General features: G+C 47.7%; 1 protein-coding gene across 1 annotated transcript in view; it reads left to right on the top strand.

The window, feature by feature from the left end:
- TTC27 (tetratricopeptide repeat domain 27) overlaps positions 1-19,260 on the top strand; it is a 747,788-nt gene that overhangs the window by 375,325 nt on the left and 353,203 nt on the right. The gene's annotated exons all lie outside the window — the stretch shown is intronic.

The following is a 19,260-nucleotide window of genomic DNA, read 5'->3' as shown; positions in this document are numbered from 1 at the left end:
TTATAGAATTCTTCGTGTATACCGTACACAATACTGTGTGGCCCGTGGTGGGTGGTGAGGTGCCCAGTGACCCCTTCGATAAACAGCACACTCACCAGAGATACCCACCCCACACAGGGGTACAAGGCGGGTATATTATGATGTATAGATGGTGGGTCCTGTCTCCTTCTCCAGGTCCGGGGCGGGACGTCTGGAAAGGTCCCTGGTGGTCCAAGGGTAAAGGGTCCCGGCTAAATGCTATGGGGGTCTGATGGGGTCCAGGGGTATCCACTCCAGGTATCCGTAATGGTATGGGATAAGTGGTCAAAAGATAGAGAAGCACATAGATACAGCTTTTATTAGGTATACAGGGTAAAAGGTACACACAAACGAGAACTAGTAAACAGGCGATGAATCCGAGCGTCCGGAAAGCTGTGCGGTCCAAGCCTCATTTTGGGAACCGGAAGTGATGCGACACGCTGTACCGGTTTCGTAGTGATACGTCCTCAGCAGCCTTGGTTGTAAAAAAAAAAATGTAAAAGATGGAGTTGAGTCAAGTAGATACCAAACATGTGACGCTGTAAAATTGTACAACTTCTGAAAAATGATGTACCCCAAATTGTTCACAGTTGATGCTTTAAAAGTATGTACAGGTTATAAATTTAGCATTAACCTATGCTTAGCTATGCTACGCTAACAAGCGCCCTGTGTGGTAGCATAGGCAGGTAACAGGTTCTCTTTGGGAGACATCAGGAGTCTTTTTGACCCCTAATGTCAGCTCTGCCTTCCAATGCAATTTGTGATCAATTAGCTGCTTTTCTCTCTACATGAGCTGGGGAATGACCGCGCTGAAAACAGAAGTGAGAAAATGTGGGTTGCTTCTGGGTTCATTCATTGCAGAAGAGATTGGGAATGCATGTTTCCCGAGCTCCTTACACTCAGCATCCTGAAACCATTTAGAGCTGTCCCAGGCTCCATGAAGGAACAGAAGAGCCCAAAAATCCCTGTGGGTGGTGGCCCCTCACAGTACCGTAACAGTTGTTTGAATCCCTTTTACTGAAAATCAGCTTGGAAAAAAAAAAAAAAAAGTACCTATCTCATTGCTGCAGCCATGAGCTTAATTTATCCACTTGAAGTTCAGGCCATATATAAACAGCCTATAGACAGCAAGTGGTTCATTTTAAATTGCCTGCTTAAAGCGGTAGTATCCCGCTTTTTGACACTTTTACCTACAGGTAAGCCTATAATAAGGCTTACCTGTAGGTACAAATAATATCTCCTAAACCGGCACGGTTTAGGAGATATTTGCAGTGCATGCAGCCGCTCGCGCGAGCGCTCTGAGGGTCCGGGGGGACCTTCAATTATGTTTGCCGGGAGCTTGCCGGAAAATCACTCCCGCGCGCATGCGCGGGAGTGACGTCACCCGAACGTCGCCGAACCCGGAAGAGACGGCGAGGGATCATGGCAGCGCCCGCAGCGATGTCCGGGGGTCCGTGTCGGGGCTTCGTCCTAAGGTAAGTTACACATAATGGGCTAGTATGCGATGCATACTAGCTCATTATGCCTTTGTCTTGCAGGTTTTTTCTTTTTTTTTTTTTTTTTTTAGGGTTTACAACCGCTTTAAGAGCACCAGGGACATTCCTCACATGGAGATGCTTTAATTCTGTGTTCTATAGATGGACAAATCTGCCTGGGATCAATTTGTGGGTGATTCTTCAAATCCTATTTGAATTTAACGAAATCCAAACGTAGTAGCAAATCTCATTGTAAACTATGGGGAGATTTAAAACTATTAAATCTTTGCCATTTTTTAAGCTAATAGGCAAGCTATTGTCAAAAAAGGGTACGGGGAACTGTGCATTTCCACAGGGGACATGTAGCAAAGCAAAATAGATGTTAAAAAAATGTACAGTGGGGACAAGTCCCTTTAAATGCAACTTGAAAAAAACACCAATCTTTTAAATGATGTGCTTAAAAGTGCCTCTAAAGCTGTATGCAATGTCACAGAATAGTAGGATTTTTAGTATTGATATATCTATAGATATAGTGGCTGCATTTCTTTTCTTCTTTTTTTATTTTTCTTCTATTTCTTTACCCTTTATTTTACCTGGTGATTCAGCCAGTAAAACACTTGCTGTTTAAATCTAGCCAAACACTATACAATTTTCTTATTCAATGTTCTTTAGATTTGCCTTTAACTATGTAGTGCATGCCAGATTGCATACAAACTGAAAGTGTTTAGGTTTGACCTCATATTATATGGTTTTGGTAAAACATAGAATTTGAAAAAGGTAACCTCTCCACCGCGAATAAAAAACTTTAGACAGAAAATTAAGTAATGCTGTATCACTTCAGGCTGCCCCCATTTGCAGGTTTAGCTATATAAAACAATAACAAAAAATAAGCACCTATACTGTTTAAAATTCAGTAATGCACTTTTTGCAATTGTAGGCACTGTGCCGAATTTGTAGCGGCCAATCTGCTGACTGCCTAAAGAACCAAAACTTCTGTTCAGGGGCTCTGGGCTTCAGCAAGAAGGGAGCTTCCAGCAGGCAGAAAAAGGAGCAATGCTAGAGACAATTTACAGCACACACTAATTGTGGTAACATAATTATTATTATGGAATGTATGTTTCTCTTTCGTTCATTGACTGACACAGCTCTTCATCTTCTTGACCATTGGGTTGTACTGCCCTCTACAGGAGTAGGACACTAGGCAGACATAAAAACTTGACCACGCCTAACGGGCAGTCTCTGGGGGTATACTCCCTCTCTCTGCTATAGGTATTCATTTTTTTTTTCTGCCTAGTCAGGAGTAAGGACCTAGTTCCTTGCTGGGATCTCTGATCCTGGTCGCCAGCTACCGAATGATCGTTCCTCGGGTGGGGAATGGGCCTGCCGGATCCTCCGGGAGCCGCGTGTTGCCGCACTGGGGTTGTCATTTTCTTGTAACTTTTTATGCTACAGATTGGCAGCCATGTTTGTGTAGCCTCGGCGTCCATTTTCCTATGGTTTCCCATTGTAAATAGGGGCGGACATGTTTTGGAGACAGATGGGCAGTGATTCAGCGCTGGGAGCCCTTCCTCGGCCTCTAGTGCTGATCTCTGGATATTCCTCTTCTTGATTGCCGCATGGTGTGCAGTTAGTTCAGGCTGTGAGTACCTGACCAGTGGGGAGTCCTTTTGTTGGGTTTTCTCTCCCTCTCTCTGCTATTGCAGAGGTAGTGCTCTGTGCTGGGCCTTTTAATGCCTACAGCGTGGTTGGGTGTCCCTGACAGTGTTGTACACTTTTGTGTGTGGGTTCCCTTCTCCATTCACAGTCCCTGGAGCATATTTCACCACTTGATCCACTCTGAGGCTGTCGGGCCTCCTGGGTCCCAACAACTGACTGCACTGATGGAAGTCCTGAAGTCCTTGGTGTCCAAGGTAGATTTGGTCCTGGGCAAACAGGCTAGCAAAAAGCGTCCCCTGCCTTCACCTGTTTCCCCTATCTCATCAGTTCCTGAATATGATTCGGCCGCTGCGGAAGCGAGTTACCTTTTGGGGTCTGCGTCTACACACCCTGCGTGCTCCTATAGTGATCATGATTCCTCTGCTCCTCTAGCCAAACATGAAAAGGCACTGGTGGATGCACTGTGTCAGTGCGGGAAACCTTAAGTATGGAGGATGCGACTAGCGCAGCATTGGAGGCGTGGGTCACCTTTGGCACCCACAGGTCCTCAAAAGCGGCCAAGGTGTTCCCCTCTTCCGCCTTCTTTGACGATATTGTCACAAAACAGTGGGGGTGCCCAAAATGCACCTTTGCATTCACTAAGTGTTTTGCAATGCGGTACCCTTATGAGGAGTCCCTCCTTAAAAAATGATTCCTCCTGTAGTGGACTCCCCAGTTTCCAGGTTGAATAAAGCCACTGTAATCCCAGTTGAAGTTGCAAGCTATGACAGATTGGTCAAAACTTCTGTGCCGGGACCTGCAGGAGAAACCACTCCCCCCTGCATTTGCAGAGCTAGCAGATGAGTTGGTCGAAGGGCTACAGTTGGTCTGTGACACCTCTTTGAATGCTGCTCCTCTGATTTCTAGACTATCTGTCTCAGCGGTGGTGCTGTGGCGTATTATCTTGCTGAAATGATGGTCTGCGGACCAGGCCTCTAAGAAGGCCTTATCCGATCTTCCATTTGTGGGGATCGCCTGTTTGGACCCTCTCGGGGTGACATCATCAAAGACCTCACTGGGGGAAAGAGTAGTCTTCTTCCTCAGGCTTCCAAGGGTAAAGAGCATCGTCATAGATGGGGGCCTTTCTTTTCGACTCACAAGCAGCTTTTTCATCCCTCAGGGTCTCAAGACGAGATCTAAGCCCTTCAGGGCCTCCGCTGGGGGTTCTAAGAGGTCTTGGTCTGGCAAACCACGAGCGGGTTCTGCCAGACCTCTGGACAAGACTTCCTCCGCATAAAGGGGCCCCCTCAACCATATCTGGGGTGGGGGGGGCGTCTTCGCCCGTTTCCGGATCAGTAGACCTCCCTGATCCAGGACAAGTGGGTCCACAAAGTAATTTGCTCCGGCTACAAGATCGAGTTTCGATCATAACCTTTCGGAAAGGTTCTTCCCTTCCAACCTGCACTTACCCCCAGATTGTTTACGGGATCTTTATGGGGCAGTGCAAGACTTGTTACTTCATGGGGTAATGGTTCCGACATCAGAACGTTTTCAAGGTTTTTACTCAAACCTGTACAGTTCCCAGGAAGGAAGGCAAGGTGCATCCAATCTTGGACCTCAAGGCGCTAAACTGCTTTGTGCAGGTACAGAAGTTCCACATGGAATCCATTCGCACTGTAGTGGTGTCCCTACATCAGGGGGATTTTCCCGCCACCATCGACATCAACGCCTACCTTCACATCCCATTGTGTCGCCTACCAGTGTTTCTTCCGCTTTGCCGTGGGCGAGAAGCATTATCAGTTTGTGGCATTACCCTTTGGTCCTGCTTCTACTCCTCGGGTCTTCACAAAAGTTGGTCCCGGTTCTAGCATTACTGCGTCAGCAGGGGGATTGCGGTGCTGGGGTACCTGGACGACTTGCTTTTGCAAGCAGGGTCTTCAACTGCTCTGTTGAACAATTTGGAGATTACTCTGCGAAATCTGAGCGAGTTCGGTTGGATTCTGAATCTTCAAAAGTCTTCTCTGGTTCCGTCCACAAGCCTGGGCTATCTGGGTCTGACTCTGCCTCAGTCAGAGTGTTTCTTCCTCTGGAAAAACTTCAGAAGTTGCAGGAGGCAATTCAGCTTCTGCTGTCAAGCACATGGTCATCTCTTCTGACTTGTATGCAGGTGCTGGGCCTGATGGTGTCTACCTTCGAGGGGGTTCAATTTGCGCAGTTCCACACGAGACCTCTGCAAAAGGAGATTCTGGTGAAAAGGATCCTCAGTCTCTAGACAACCTGATCCTGTTGAGCCGAAGTTTGAGGGGGTCCCTGGCTTGGTGGCTTTGTTCTTCTTCTTCTTTGTACTTCGTCAACAAAAAAAATAATTTCTCTTACGTCCTCCGACAGTCGCCGCCTCTTCATATTCGTCACATATGGGGTATTAGACTTTGCTCCGAAGGAGTAGCTAGGCAACAGAATATGTTAACATTAAAGCTTTTAACATATCCCACCCTCAAGGGGTGGTCCCCTCAGTCAATACCCTCCTACTTCCTGCAACCATATCTCAGTTTCAATGTCTAGCTTGTCAGAAGTGGCTGGCTCTCTCTGTGCTGGGGCTTTGTGCCCCAGACTCTTTCTTCTTTTTTGATTTTTTGTTTGAGTTTTCTCTCTACCTTTGCTTAGCTGTTCTTTTTGTCAGCATTAGTTAGTTCTTCTGATGAAGAGGATCATGCGGGCTGGGTCTCGGGCTGATCCCCATGGTCGCAGGTCGTGGGTCAGTGGCTTCCCAGCCTGCCATCGAGCGTTCAGCCAGGTAACGCTCCTGGCACAGTGAACAACCCATCCCTGTTCGGTGCAGGGATGATTGGTGAGGTGGCTACCTCACTGGACGCTGTGCGGTTTCTTAACCCCCATTTTGTGCGTCTTGTATGCGACTCTCCCTGCCTCATGTGCAGCGGCTTGTTCGCCTGTGCGGGTCCCCCACACCATTGAGAGGTAAGTGTATCTATGTGGGGACCTGTCTGTCTGGGGGGGGTGTCAGTCTGGGACTGTGTAACCTGCCTCTGTTCTCACTGTTTGTCTCCCTATCACTCTGCTGCATGCTGTGGGCTGCAAGGGGGGGGGAGCTGTGTGACACTATGTGTGTCAGCTTTGTCAGTGTGAGAAGCTGTGTGCTGTGGGGCATGTTTTGTGGCATGTTTGGGCACTATACAGCGATCTACCATGTTTTTTATATATGGATAAAATGTGTGCATTACTGTACTGTGGAGCGGCGGTTTCGGCGCCAAACGGCGCCATTTTGCCTACACTCGCTCCGGCCGCATCTTCTACATGCATGGCGGCCATTTTCTTGTAGCCTCCCATAGGCTTTAATAGAGCGCCCTGGTCTCATCACTTCCTCTTCTCCTGGGTACACCGATCGAGGCAGCAGCAGCGGCGAGGGTCTCCTCAGGTTATATCCTTCTTATCCATTGCCTGTGTCAGTTTTATTGTCCCTGTGGGGGTCTCATTGTGCTTGTGTGTGGTGCGGTGGGCTGCGCTCGCCGCGCTTGTTAAAGGGGCAGTTAACCCTTTATTATCCGGCATTTGATTTTGGGGCAATGGATTCTCAGGAGGGCAAATTTCCTGCCACCTTGGTGGAAAGCCAGGGGACCGCTGTTTCCCCCCCAGGGGGGGATTTAGCCACTATTGTGGCTGGCCTTGCTGCTCAGGTGCAGATGCTGGTGGCTGCTCAATCTACTAAGAGACCCAGAGTTTCTCTTTCCTCTGATTCTGAGGGTGAAGGTGCTGGGGCTGTTATGGCGGGGGTCTCCTTATCGGGGTCCCGCTCCTCCCTGGATCTAGTGGGGTCCGAGGTGGAGGCTGAAGTTGAAGGGGTTGATAATTCTCCCCCTGGCTCGCCTGAAGAGCTTGCAATCATGGATGAATTGATTGCTTCCATAAAACAAACGCTGCGTTTGCAGGATGAAGTGTGTCCCCCCGCTGCCTTGGTGGCTTATGGGACGCAGAGAAAACGCAGGACGCCGCAGGTTTTTCCCTGCAATGATGATTTTCAGCGCGCTGTTAAGGAACAATGGCGCAATCTACGCAAACCTTTTGCTGTGCCAAGTAGGTTCAAGCTGCGTTATCCTTTCTCGCCTTCCACTGATGAACGGTGGTGTGTGCCATCCCCGGAGGATCACGCAATTGCGGTTTTAAACAAATCCACTGCGATTCCTGCAGAGGATTCCCCAGTGTTCCGTGATGCCACGGATAGGAGATTGGAGTCTCTTGCCCATCATACTTACTCTGTTACGGGTTCTATGCTTAAGGCTCTGTTTGCCTCTCTCATGGCGGCCCAGGCAAGTTGGACGCAGATGCTTAGGCGCGTCCTAGTGGCCGATTCGGCCTCGCCGGCGACCCTGGATATGGTGGATCAAATCCACCAGGGTGTCATGTATCTGTGTAATGCGGACTTGGACTTAGTCCCGTTGGCTGCACGTGTGCACAGCGTGGCGGTGTTGTCTCACCGCCTGGTTTGGTTGAAATGTTGGTCGCTGGACCAATCTTCACGTAAGACCTTAGCCAATCTGCCTTATGATGGGTCTCGCCTTTTTGGGGAGTCCTTGGATGTGTTGATTAAGGGGATCACCGGAGGTAAGAGCACTCTCTTGCCCCATTTCCCCAAGGCTAAGGGGGCTTCTGGGAAGAAGCATGCAAATTTTTGGCCCCCTCAGGGGTCCTTTCGTGCCTTTCGGTCGCACTACAAGGGCAAACCGTTCAAAGGTCAAGGCTCTCAAAAGAAGCCCTGGTCTGGGAAACAGAAGTCCGGTCAGTCCGGATCCGCAGCCCATAACAGTGCGGCCTGAAGGGGCGCCCTCACCCAGTTTTGGGGTGGGGGGACGCTTGCTCGGTTTTCTTCAACCCTGGTTGGCCCGCGTGCGGGACAGATGGGTTCAGGAGATCGTTCGATCTGGTTACAAGATCGAGTTTCTCTCTCGGCCGGAGAGCAGATTTTTTCTCTCAAATCTTCAACTGGCTCCGGAGCGTTTACAGGACCTGCACCTGGCGGTGCGGGACCTGAGGGCTCAGGGAGTGGTGGATCCGGTGCCTCATCGGGACAGATTTCGGGGGTTTTATTCCAATCTGTTCACCGTGCCCAGGAAGGAGGGCAAGGTTCGTCCAATTCTGGACTTGAAGGCTCTGAACCGATCTGTGCGGGTTCGCAAGTTCCGCATGGAATCCCTGCGGTCGGTGGTGGCTGCCCTGGTTCCGGGGGAATTCATGGCCTCCATCGATTTGAAGGATGCGTATCTTCACATCCCCATTTTCGAGGGTCACCAGAGGTACCTTCGATTTGCCATTGCGGAGGATCACTACCAGTTCGTGGCGTTGCCTTTTGGTCTCGCCTCGGCTCCGCGGGTCTTCACCAAGGTGCTTGCACCGGTTCTGGCATTATTGAGAGCCCAGGGCATTTCTGTTCTGGGGTATCTGGACGACATTCTGGTTCGGTCTGCGACCAGCCAGGGTCTGGAGAAGGACCTGTCTGTCACGATGCAAACTCTGCAGGAGTTTGGTTGGACGATAAATTTTCCAAAGTCGACACTGAGTCCGTCGGTTCGTCTTCCCTACCTGGGAATGATCCTAGACTCGGTGCAGGCGAAGGTCTTCCTGCCGAAAGACAAACTCAGAACTCTTCAGGAGGAAGTCAGGTCCCTCAGGGACGTTCCGCACTCGTCTCTGCGGACGTGCATGAGATGTCTGGGATTGATGGTCTCGGCCTTCGAGGCGATTCCCTTCGCCCAGTTTCACACGCGGGGTCTCCAAGCGGAGATCCTGTCCATGTGGGACAGGCGACCTCAATCTCTGGATCTTCAAATCTTGTTGAGTCATCGCACCAGAAGAGACCTTCTGTGGTGGCTCCAGTCCCTGATGGTGTCCGGGGGCAAGTCATTTCGTCCTATCTCGTGGACGGTAATCACCACGGATGCCAGCCTGTCGGGCTGGGGTGGTGTTCTGGGCGTTCTGTCCGCCCAGGGAACTTGGTCGGAGGGGGAGTCCTCCCTTCCGATCAACATTCTGGAATTGCGTGCGATAAATCTCTCTTCATCACTGGACGGACCGGCTTCAGGGCTGCCCGGTTCGGGTGCAGACGGACAGTGCCACGGCGGTGGCCTACATCAACCACCAAGGGGGCACCAGGAGTGCCCGAGCGGCTCGAGAAGTGGCCGACATTCTGTCTTGGGCCGAGACTCATGTCCCGGCGATAACGGCGGTGCACATTCCGGGGGTGGAGAACTGGCAGGCGGACTATCTGAGTCGCCAGACCCTGGATCAGGGGGAATGGTCTCTCCACCCGGCTGTCTTCCAGATGTTGTGCGCGAAGTGGGGTCTTCCAGATGTGGACCTGTTCGCGTCTCGTCTCAACAACAAGGTGAGAAGGTTCGTGGCAAGGACGTGCGACCCGCTGGCAGACGCGTCGGACGCGTTAGTGGCCCCGTGGCATCAGTACAAGCTGATGTACGCGTTTCCACCGATTCAGTTGCTGTCCAGGTTCCTTCGCAGGTTACACTCGGAACGCAGCACGGTGATTCTTGTGGCACCGGACTGGCCTCGCCGGTCCTGGTACGCAGACCTCGTGAATCTGGCGGTCGACTCCCCGTGGCGTCTGCCTCTTCGAGACGATCTCCTGTCTCAAGGGCCGATATACCATCCTGCTTTACAGTCGCTGGCTTTGACGGCCTGGCTGTTGAGACCGAGGTCCTGAAGGAGAAGGGTCTCTCCCCAGAGGTCGTTCATACCTTGATCAACGCATGGAAGTCTTCCTCGGGGAAGGTTTACTACCGTACTTGGAAGGCCTATTTTGCCTGGTGTGAGTCCAGGGGGTTTTCACCCCGCACGTACTCGGTTTCCTGAGTGCTGTCCTTCCTTCAAACAGGTGTCGATCAGCGTTTGGCGCTGGCTACGATAAAGGGTCAGGTGTCTGCGCTGGCCGTTCTGTTTCAACGTCCCGTGGCTTCCAACTCCTTGGTTGGCACTTTTGTTCAGGGAGTGCGGCATCTGGTTCCTCCTAGGAGGGATCCTCTGCCCCCTTGGGACTTGAATCTCGTTCTATCTGTGTTACAACGTGCTCCTTTTGAACAGATCAGGGAGATCTCGTTGTCTATGTTGTCCAAAAAGGTCGCCTTTTTGGTTGCGATTACTTCGGCTCGCAGAGTGTTGGAGCTGGCGGCTTTGTCCTGCAAGTCTCCGTATCTGGTTGTTCATTAGGTCTTGCGACCTAATCCTTCTTTTCTTCCGAAGCGAGTTTCGGAATTCCATCTTAATGAGGATATTGTCTTGCCTTCGCTGTGCGCGAAGCCTAAACATCCAAAGGAGGTGAGACTACATTCTTTGGATGTTCGGGCGATAAGGGTTTACCTTAAATCGACTGAGTCTTTTCGAAAGACGGACTCCTTGTTTGTTCTTCCAGAGGGTCCTCGGAAGGGCATGGCGGCGTCGGCCTCTACCATCGCCAAATGGATCAGGCAGACCATTGAACAGGTGTATGCCTTGCAGGGGAAGGTTCCCCCTGTGCCTGTGAAGGCGCACTCTACTAGATCTCTGAGTACGTCTTGGGCCTGTCGTCATGGGGCTTCTGTAGCCCAGGTGTGTAAGGCGGCGACCTGGTCGACCGTACACACTTTCACAAAATTCTACAAAGTAGATGTTCAGGCATCGGCGGATGCTTCTTTTGGCCGCAAGGTTCTTAGTGCGGCAATTCCCTAGGGTCCCTTGTTGGGGACCTCTGGCTGTTGGGATGAGTTTTTTATCCCCTGGTTCTTTGTCTTTTCCTGGATTGTTGCTCCTGTTGAGCAATTATTTTTCCTGTAGCCCAGCTGGTTTCCTTCCTTTGGTAAGGTTCCTTTCTTTGATGCGGAGACTGCGTTGCCTTTCGGCGCGGATGCGTTTCCCACCCCTCATGTTTGCACTGCTTTGGGACGTCCCCATATGTGACGAATATGAAGAGGCGGCGACTGTCGGAGGACGTAAGAGAAAACTGAATTTTTGTAAAATCTTACCTGTAAAATTCCTTTCTCTGAGTCCTCCGACAGTCGCCGCCCCCGCCCCTCTTTTGGGGTTTGGTTGTATACTCTACTGCTATTCCACTGAAACTGAGATATGGTTGCAGGAAGTAGGAGGGTATTGACTGAGGTGACCACCCCTTGAGGGTGGGATATGTTAAAAGCTTTAATGTTAACATATTCTGTTGCCTAGCTACTCCTTCGGAGCAAAGTCTAATACCCCATATGTGACGAATATGAAGAGGCGGCGACTGTCGGAGGACTCAGAGAAAGGAATTTTACAGGTAAGATTTTACAAAAATTCCGTTTTCTTCCCCTGTACTGGATGGTCGTCACCACAGATGCCAGCTTGTCCAGATGGGGAGGAGTCCTCAGTGTGCGTTCAGAGGGTCTGCACCCTGGTAGAGTCCAGGCTACTGATCAATGTCCTTTCAATGGGGCACAAGAAGTGTCCTGGCGGCTCTGGAAATAGGTGGCATTCTAAGGTGGGCAGAACAAACCATTCCAGCCCTCTCTGCTGTGCACATTCCAGGAGTGGAAAATTGGCAGGCGGACTACCTCAGTTGGCAGGCGTTGGACCAAGGGGAATGGTCACTTCATCCAGGGGTGTTCCATCAGTTGTGTCTCCGGTGGGGCTCTCTGGAGGTGGATCTGTTGGCCTCTCACCTCAACAGGAAAGTGCAGAGGTTTGTGGCACAGTCTTGGGATCCTCTAGCCGACGCCACAGATGCTTTAGTGGCTCCTTGGAGTCAGTATCGTCTGATTTACGCCGATCCTCCTCTGAAACTTCTGCTGAGATTCCTGCGCAGGATCAAGGCAGAAGGGATTCCGGTCATCTTAGTGGTGCCAGACTTGCCTCACCGGTCTTGGTAAGCCGATCTGGTATGGCTGGTCGCCGATGCTCCTTGGAGACTTCCTCTCAAGGAAGATCTGCTGTCCCAAGGGCCAATCTTCCATCCTGCTTTACAGTCGCTGACTTTGACGACTTGGCTGTTGAAAGCCAGGTGCTGAAAGATAGAGGGTTGTCTGACTCGGTGATTCCTACGCTGTTAAAAGCTAGAAAATCTACTTCTAGGAAAATGTACTATCGTACATGGAAGACATACATTGCATGGCGTTAATCCCTCAGGGTTCATCCTCGCTCTTTTTCAGTGACTCGGATCTTGGCTTTCCTCCAGTGAGGGGTTGAGCAGTGCCTGGCCTTGAGTACTCGGACTTGTTGGTTTTCTTTACACGTCCGTTGGCCACACACTCCTTGGTGCGTACCTTTATACAGGGCACTCAGCACTTGGCTCCTCCAGTGCAGTCTCCATTGCCACCATGGGACCTCAATTTGGGGTTGCCACTTCTCCAGAAGCCTCCCTTTGAAAATATTCGGGAGATTCCCCTACTTACCTTGTCCCAGAAGGTGGCATTTTTGGTGGCTATTACTTCTGCGTGCAGGGTGTCTGAACTGGCGGCGCTGTCTTGTCATTAATTTTACCTGGTGCTTCACAGGGATAAGGTGGTTCTTCGCCCATGTCCATCATTCCTTCAAAAGGTTGTCTCTAATTTTCATTTTCATCTGAATGAAGACATTGTGTTGCCCTCCCGGTGTCCAAAGCCAAAGCATCCTAAGGAAGTTGCTTTGGATTCCCTGGATGTGGTTCGGGCAGTAAGGGTGTATCTGACAGCTATGGAGGATTTTCGAAAGTCAGACTCTCTACTTGTCCTCACGGATGCACCTCACAAGAGTTTGGCTGCTTCTGCTGCGACCATTTCCAGATGGATCAGACTGTGGTTCACGCTTTTTCTTGTGTCTTTCAAGATTCTCGCATTTAATCCAAGGAAGCAATTACAACTCTGTAGTGTATTAATGTACTTTACTGAACAGAACATACAACTGAAGGATACAAAATGTTTTACAATGTATATGATGGGCATAAAAAACAAATCTGCTTCTTAACTTGGGTTTTTCTTTATGATCAAGTCATCTTCTAGGATCCAGAATCTTCCAGACTGCTTATTGCTTGTCCATCCTCAAATCAACTCTGTCCTTCTCTGTCTCTAGAACAAGTGTTACTCCTTTGTCTTCCAGAACAACTGTTGCTTCTTTGTTCCTCAAGCACATGGTTTGTTCAAAGTTCTGTTCTCCTCCCCCTATTTCCTGTTACATCATATCCTGTAGCCTTACTTCCTGTGCTGAGCTTGTAAACCAGTCCAACTGGTTTATTTGCAGATCAGTACGGGGAGCCTTATCTTCCAAACACAACACATGTAACTAAAATCTAACATTTACTTATCTAAGCTATAAAAAAATCAACAAAAATAGCCATAGCAGCACAGAGACCCATTAGCAAATTGAACTTGTATATTGATATTCATAAATAGTATATCTGTATCTTGAAATGTATTTCTTAAATGACCCTCTTAAAACTATGAAGGGATGAGGGATGCACCAGCTAGAGAAGCTATGAAAAATCGGTTTTAAAAATAAGTCCCCACCTATTTTTTGAAATCATTGTGTAGGTTCTTAGGAATTTAGTGCTGCATGATTTGTAGCAGAGTGTTCCTAGAAAACAGATGGCTGCTGGTGGCACTGTCCTGACTTTGCCTAGAGCCATGGCATTATGCACAACTGTACTACACGAGCAAGCAAGATCATAAACATATGTCATTGAATACCCTGGTTGTTTTTCTGCGCTTTGACCCCTCTTTTTGGTCTTGATGAAACCCAGATGTTTATTTGGCTAGATTGGCCTTTGTCCTTACATCTGGAACTCTCACTGTAGAAAACTGCTTCATTGGCTGAGCAAACTAATGGGCATCATTGGTTTCTAATTGTTTTGAGCTGATAATTCAGGTTTTGTGATTCATTGAATAAACATTGTACCTCATTTTTACCATGTAACCCTGAAGAAAGAGGGAACTCTGAAATGCATCGGGTGGTAATAATAGGGGTTCTTCTTTGACAAAAAGTGTTTCTCCATCAATATTCTACTATTTTAGTTCTATATATGGTCCTCTGTTTCAAAACCTCTGTTTGCATGTCAGATCATGTGTATATATATATATATATATATATGTACAAAAAAGTGTTTTTATTTCAGTTTGTATTAATTTTTTTATCTTTTATATATACAAAAAGTGATTTTTCTTGACCCCTTTATTGGACCATTAGATATTTTATTCTTGGCCGTGAAAGTCTCCTTTCAGAGGCACCCCTCCCACTTTTCCATACATTATTGCTATGTTGGCCTCTTTACTAAGGCCCCACTCTGTCTTCTATTATCTACTCCTTACCTAAAGTACACAAGAAAACCCCAGTCTCCCCCTGATCGGCCCATTGTTGATGGCATTAGGTCAGTCTCGGGAAGACTGGGGAAATATCTTGATAAATGCCTGGTCTGTGTTTGTTTGCACCCTTGCAAACAAACACAGACCAGGGTGACCAGGTAAGAAGCCACCTGGCCTGTGAGTTTGTGCACGGGGGCTGTTCAGGATAACCAGGTCCAAATACAGGCAAGGACTAGAGCAGGAGAACCGTCAGGTGAAGCCAGGGGTCAGATGCCGGAAACAAACAGGAATGCAGGAACTTAAACAACAGGAACCAAACCAGAAAACCAGAATCAATGAACTGACACTGCCCTTAGGGAGGGGCAGTGTCTTATACCTTGTTAATTAGGTATCAAATACAGCTGGAGAGTTACTGACAGGTCTGAGCCTCTGGTGAAATCCAGCCCCCTAGTGCTGCAGGCAATACAGGAATAAACAGGAGTTCTCCAAAGTCCTGACGTGGCTCAGAGGCTAGTTTGCAGACTGGGAAGCCAGAAGGACACAGGTTCAATACCTCTGAAAGGCACCAGTGGGGTGGCCACGCCTAGCCGTCTGGCGGGTATGACTAGAACCCTGACAAGTCTCATCTGAACCTTATCTGAGAATCAGAGCTCAGGAAGAGGGAACCCCCCCTCAAAACGCGTCAGCACTCTTTGGACTTTGATCTCACTTTTGGGACTTATCTAATGGACCAGGCTGTTCGGAGCATCAATTGTATTTTGTTGTGCTTGATTCGTGCCATTATTTGTGAGTGTATGCTTGTGTATATATATATATATATATATATACAGTGGGTACGGAAAGTATTCAGACCCCCTTAAATTTTTCACTCTTTGTTATATTGCAGCCATTTGCTAAAATCATTTAAGTTCATTCTTCTTCCTCATGAATGTACACATAGCACCCCATACTGACAGAAAAACACAGAATTGTTGACATTGTTGCAGATAAAAAAAGAAAAACTGAAATATCACATGGTCCTAAGTATTCAGACCCTTTGCTCAGTATTTAGTAGAAGCCCCCTTTTGATCTAATACAGCCAGGAGTCTTTTTGGGAAAGATGCAACAAGTCTTTCACACCTGGATTTGGGGATCCTCTGCCATTCCTCCTTGCAGATCCTCTCCAGTTCTGTCAGGTTGGATGGTAAACGTTGGTGGACAGCCATTTTTAGGTCTCTCCAGAGATGCTCAATTGGGTTTAAGTCAGGGCTCTGGCTGGGCCATTCAAGAACAGTCACGGAGTTGTTGTGAAGCCACTCCTTCGTTATTTTAGCTGTGTGCTTAGGGTCATTGTCTTGTTGGAAGGTAAACCTTCGGCCCAGTCTGAGGTCCAGAGCACTCTGGAGAAGGTTTTTGTCCAGGATATCCCTGTACTTGGCCGCATTCATCTTTCCCTCGATTGCAACCAGTCGTCCTGTCCCTGCAGCTGAAAAACACCCCCACAGCTTGATGCTGCCACCACCATGCTTCACTGTTGGGACTGTATTGGACAGGTGATGAGCAGTGCCTGGTTTTCTCCACACATACCGCTTAGAATTAAGGCCAAAAAGTTCTATTTTGGTCTCATCAGACCAGAGAATCTTATTTCTCACCATCTTGGAGTCCTTCAGGTGTTTTTTAGCAAACTCCGTGCGGGCTTTCATGTGTCTTACACTGAGGAGAGGCTTCCGTCGGGCCACTCTGCCATAAAGCCCCGACTGGTGGAGGGCTGCAGTGATGGTTGACTTTCTACAACTTTCTCCCATCTCCTGACTGCATCTCTGGAGCTCAGCCACAGTGATCTTTGGGTTCTTCTTTACCTCTCTCACCAAGGCTCTTCTCCCCCCGATAGCTCAGTTTGGCCGGACGGCCAGCTCTAGGAAGGGTTCTGGTCGTCCCAAACGTCTTCCATTTGAGGATTATGGAGGCCACTGTGCTCTTAGGAACCTTAAGTGCAGCAGAAATCTTTTTGTAACCTTGGCCAGATCTGTGCCTTGCCACAATTCTGTCTCTGAGCTCTTCAGGCAGTTCCTTTGACCTCATGATTCTCATTTGCTCTGACATGCATTGTGATCTGGAAGGTCTTATATAGACAGGTGTGTGGCTTTCCTAATCAAGTCCAATCAGTATAATCAAACACAGCTGGACTCAAATGAAGGTGTAGAACCATCTCAAGGAAGAAATGGAAAGCACCTGAGTTAAATATATGAGTGTCACAGCAAAGGGTCTGAATACTTAGGACCATGTGATATTTCAGTTTTTCTTTTTTAATAAATCTGCAACAATGTCAACAATTCTGTGTTTTTCTGTCAGTATGGGGTGCTATGTGTACATTCATGAGGAAGAAGAATGAACTTAAATGATTTTAGCAAATGGCTGCAATATAACAAAGAGTGAAAAATTTAAGGGGGTCTGAATAATTTCCGTACCCACTGTGTATATATATATATATATATATATATATATATATATATATATATATATATATATATATATATATATATATATAAATACATAGTATCTCACAAAAGTGAGTACACCCCTCACATTTTTTGTAAATATTTTATTACATCTTTTCATGCAACAACACTTAAATTACACTTTCCTACAATGTATAGTAGTGAGTGTACAGGCTGTATAACAGTGTCAATTTTCAATCCCCTCAAAATAACTCGACACACAGCCATTAGTGTCTAAACTGCTGGCAACAAAAAGTGAGTACACCCCTGAGTGAAAATGTCCAAATTGGGCCCAATTAGGCATTTTCCCTTCCTGGTGGCATGTGACTCGTTAGTGTTACAAGGTCTCAGGTGTGAATGAGGAGCAGGTGTGTTAAATTTGGTGTTATTGCTCTCACTCTCTCATACTGGTCACTGGAAGTTCAACATGGCACCTCATGGCAAAGAACACTGTGAGGATCTAAAAAAAAGAATTGTTGCTCTACATGAAGATTGCCAAGACCCTGAAACTGAGCTGCAGCACGGTGGCCAAGACCGTACAGTGGTTTAACAGGACAGGTTACACTCAGAACAGGCCTCGCCATGGTCGAGCAAAGAAGTTGAGTGCATGTGCTCAGCATCATATCCAGAGGTTGTCTTTGGGAAACAGACGTATAAGTACTGCCAGTATTGCTGCAGAGGTTAAAGGGGTGGGGAGTCAGCCTGTCAGTGCTCAGACCATACCCTGCACACTGCATCAAATTGGTCTGCATGGCTGTCGTCCCAGAAGGAAGCCTCTTCTAAAGATGATGCACAAGAAAGCCCGCAAACAGTTTGCTGAAGACAAGCAGACTAAGGATATGGATTACTGGAACCATATCCTGTGGTCTGATGAGACCAAGATAAACTTATTTGGTTCAGATGGTGTCAAGGGTTTGAGGCAGCAACCAGGTGAGGAGTACAAAGACAAGTGTGTCTTGCCTACAGTCAAGCATGGTGGTGGGAGTGTAATGGTCTGGGGCTGCATGAGTGCTGCTTGCACTGGGGAGCTACAGTTCATTGAGGGAACCATGAATGCCAAGATGTACTGTAACATACTGAAGCAGAGCATGATCCCCTCCCTTCAGAGACTGGGCTGCAGGGCAGTATTCCAACATAACGATCCCAAACACACCTCCAAGATGACCACTGCCTAGCTAAAGTAGCTGAGGGTAAAGGTGATGGACTGGCCAAGCATTTCTCCAGACCTAGGAGCGCAAAGTCTCTAACATCCACCAGCTCTGTAATGTCGTCATGGAGGAATGGAAGAGGACCCCAGTGGCAACCTGTGAAGCTCTGGTGAACTCTATACCCAAGAGGGTTAAGGCAGTGCTGGAAAATAATGGTGGACACACAAAATATTGACACTTTGGGGTCGATTTGGAGATTTTCACTTAGGGTTGTACTCACTTTTATTGCCAGCGGTTTAGACATTATTGGCTGTGTGTTGAGGTTTTTAGAGGGGACAGCAAGTGTATTTATACAAGCTATACTCTCATTACTTTACATTGTAGCAAAGTGTAATTTCTTCAGTGTTGTCACATGAAAAGATATAATAAAATATTTACAAAAATGTGAGGGGGTGTACTGCGCCTCTGTTCCCTAGCTTTTACAGTTAAACAAAAACTGTGTCTGTCTTCATTTCAGGCTGCAAAGCAACAACATGTGATTATTTTAAATGGGAAATATTCTTTTCTATACCCACTGTATTTATTATCGTCTTGTGTGATGTACATTATAAAATACATACTTTAAACCATGATGATTATCTGTCTGATGGCAATGCACATCATCTTACGCAAATTATGAGAAAGATGTGTCAAGTCATGATAAGTATACAATGCCTTGCGAAAGTATTCACCCCCCTTGGCATTTTTCGTGTTTTGTTGCCTCACAACCTGGAATTATCATGGATTGTTTGAGGATTTGCATCATTTAATTTACAGAACATGTCTACAACTTTGAAGATTTTTTTTTTTTTTTTTTGTGAAGCAAACAACAAATAGGACAAAATAACAGAAAAAGTCAATGTGGGTAACTATTCACCCCCCTAAAGTCAATACATTGTAGAGCCACCTTTTGCGGCAATCACAGATCCAAGTCCTTTTGGATAAGTCTCTATGAGCTTGCCACATCTTCCCACTGGTATTTTTGCCCATTCCTCCTTGCAAAACTGCTCCAGCTCCTTCAAGTTGGATGGTTTGCGCTTGTGAACAGCAATCTTTAAGTCTGACCACAGATTTTCTATTGGATTGATGTCTGGGCTTTGACTAGGCCATTCCAACACATTTACATGTTTTTCCCTAAACCACTCAAGTGTTGCTTTAGCAGTGTGTT

This window comes from Pelophylax lessonae (assembly GCF_965119305.1).
Source record: "Pelophylax lessonae genome assembly, chromosome: 3".
Classification (NCBI taxonomy): Eukaryota; Metazoa; Chordata; class Amphibia; order Anura; family Ranidae; genus Pelophylax; species Pelophylax lessonae.
Note: the sequence above shows the minus strand (reverse complement) of the source record. Positions and strands in the feature narration are given on the sequence as shown.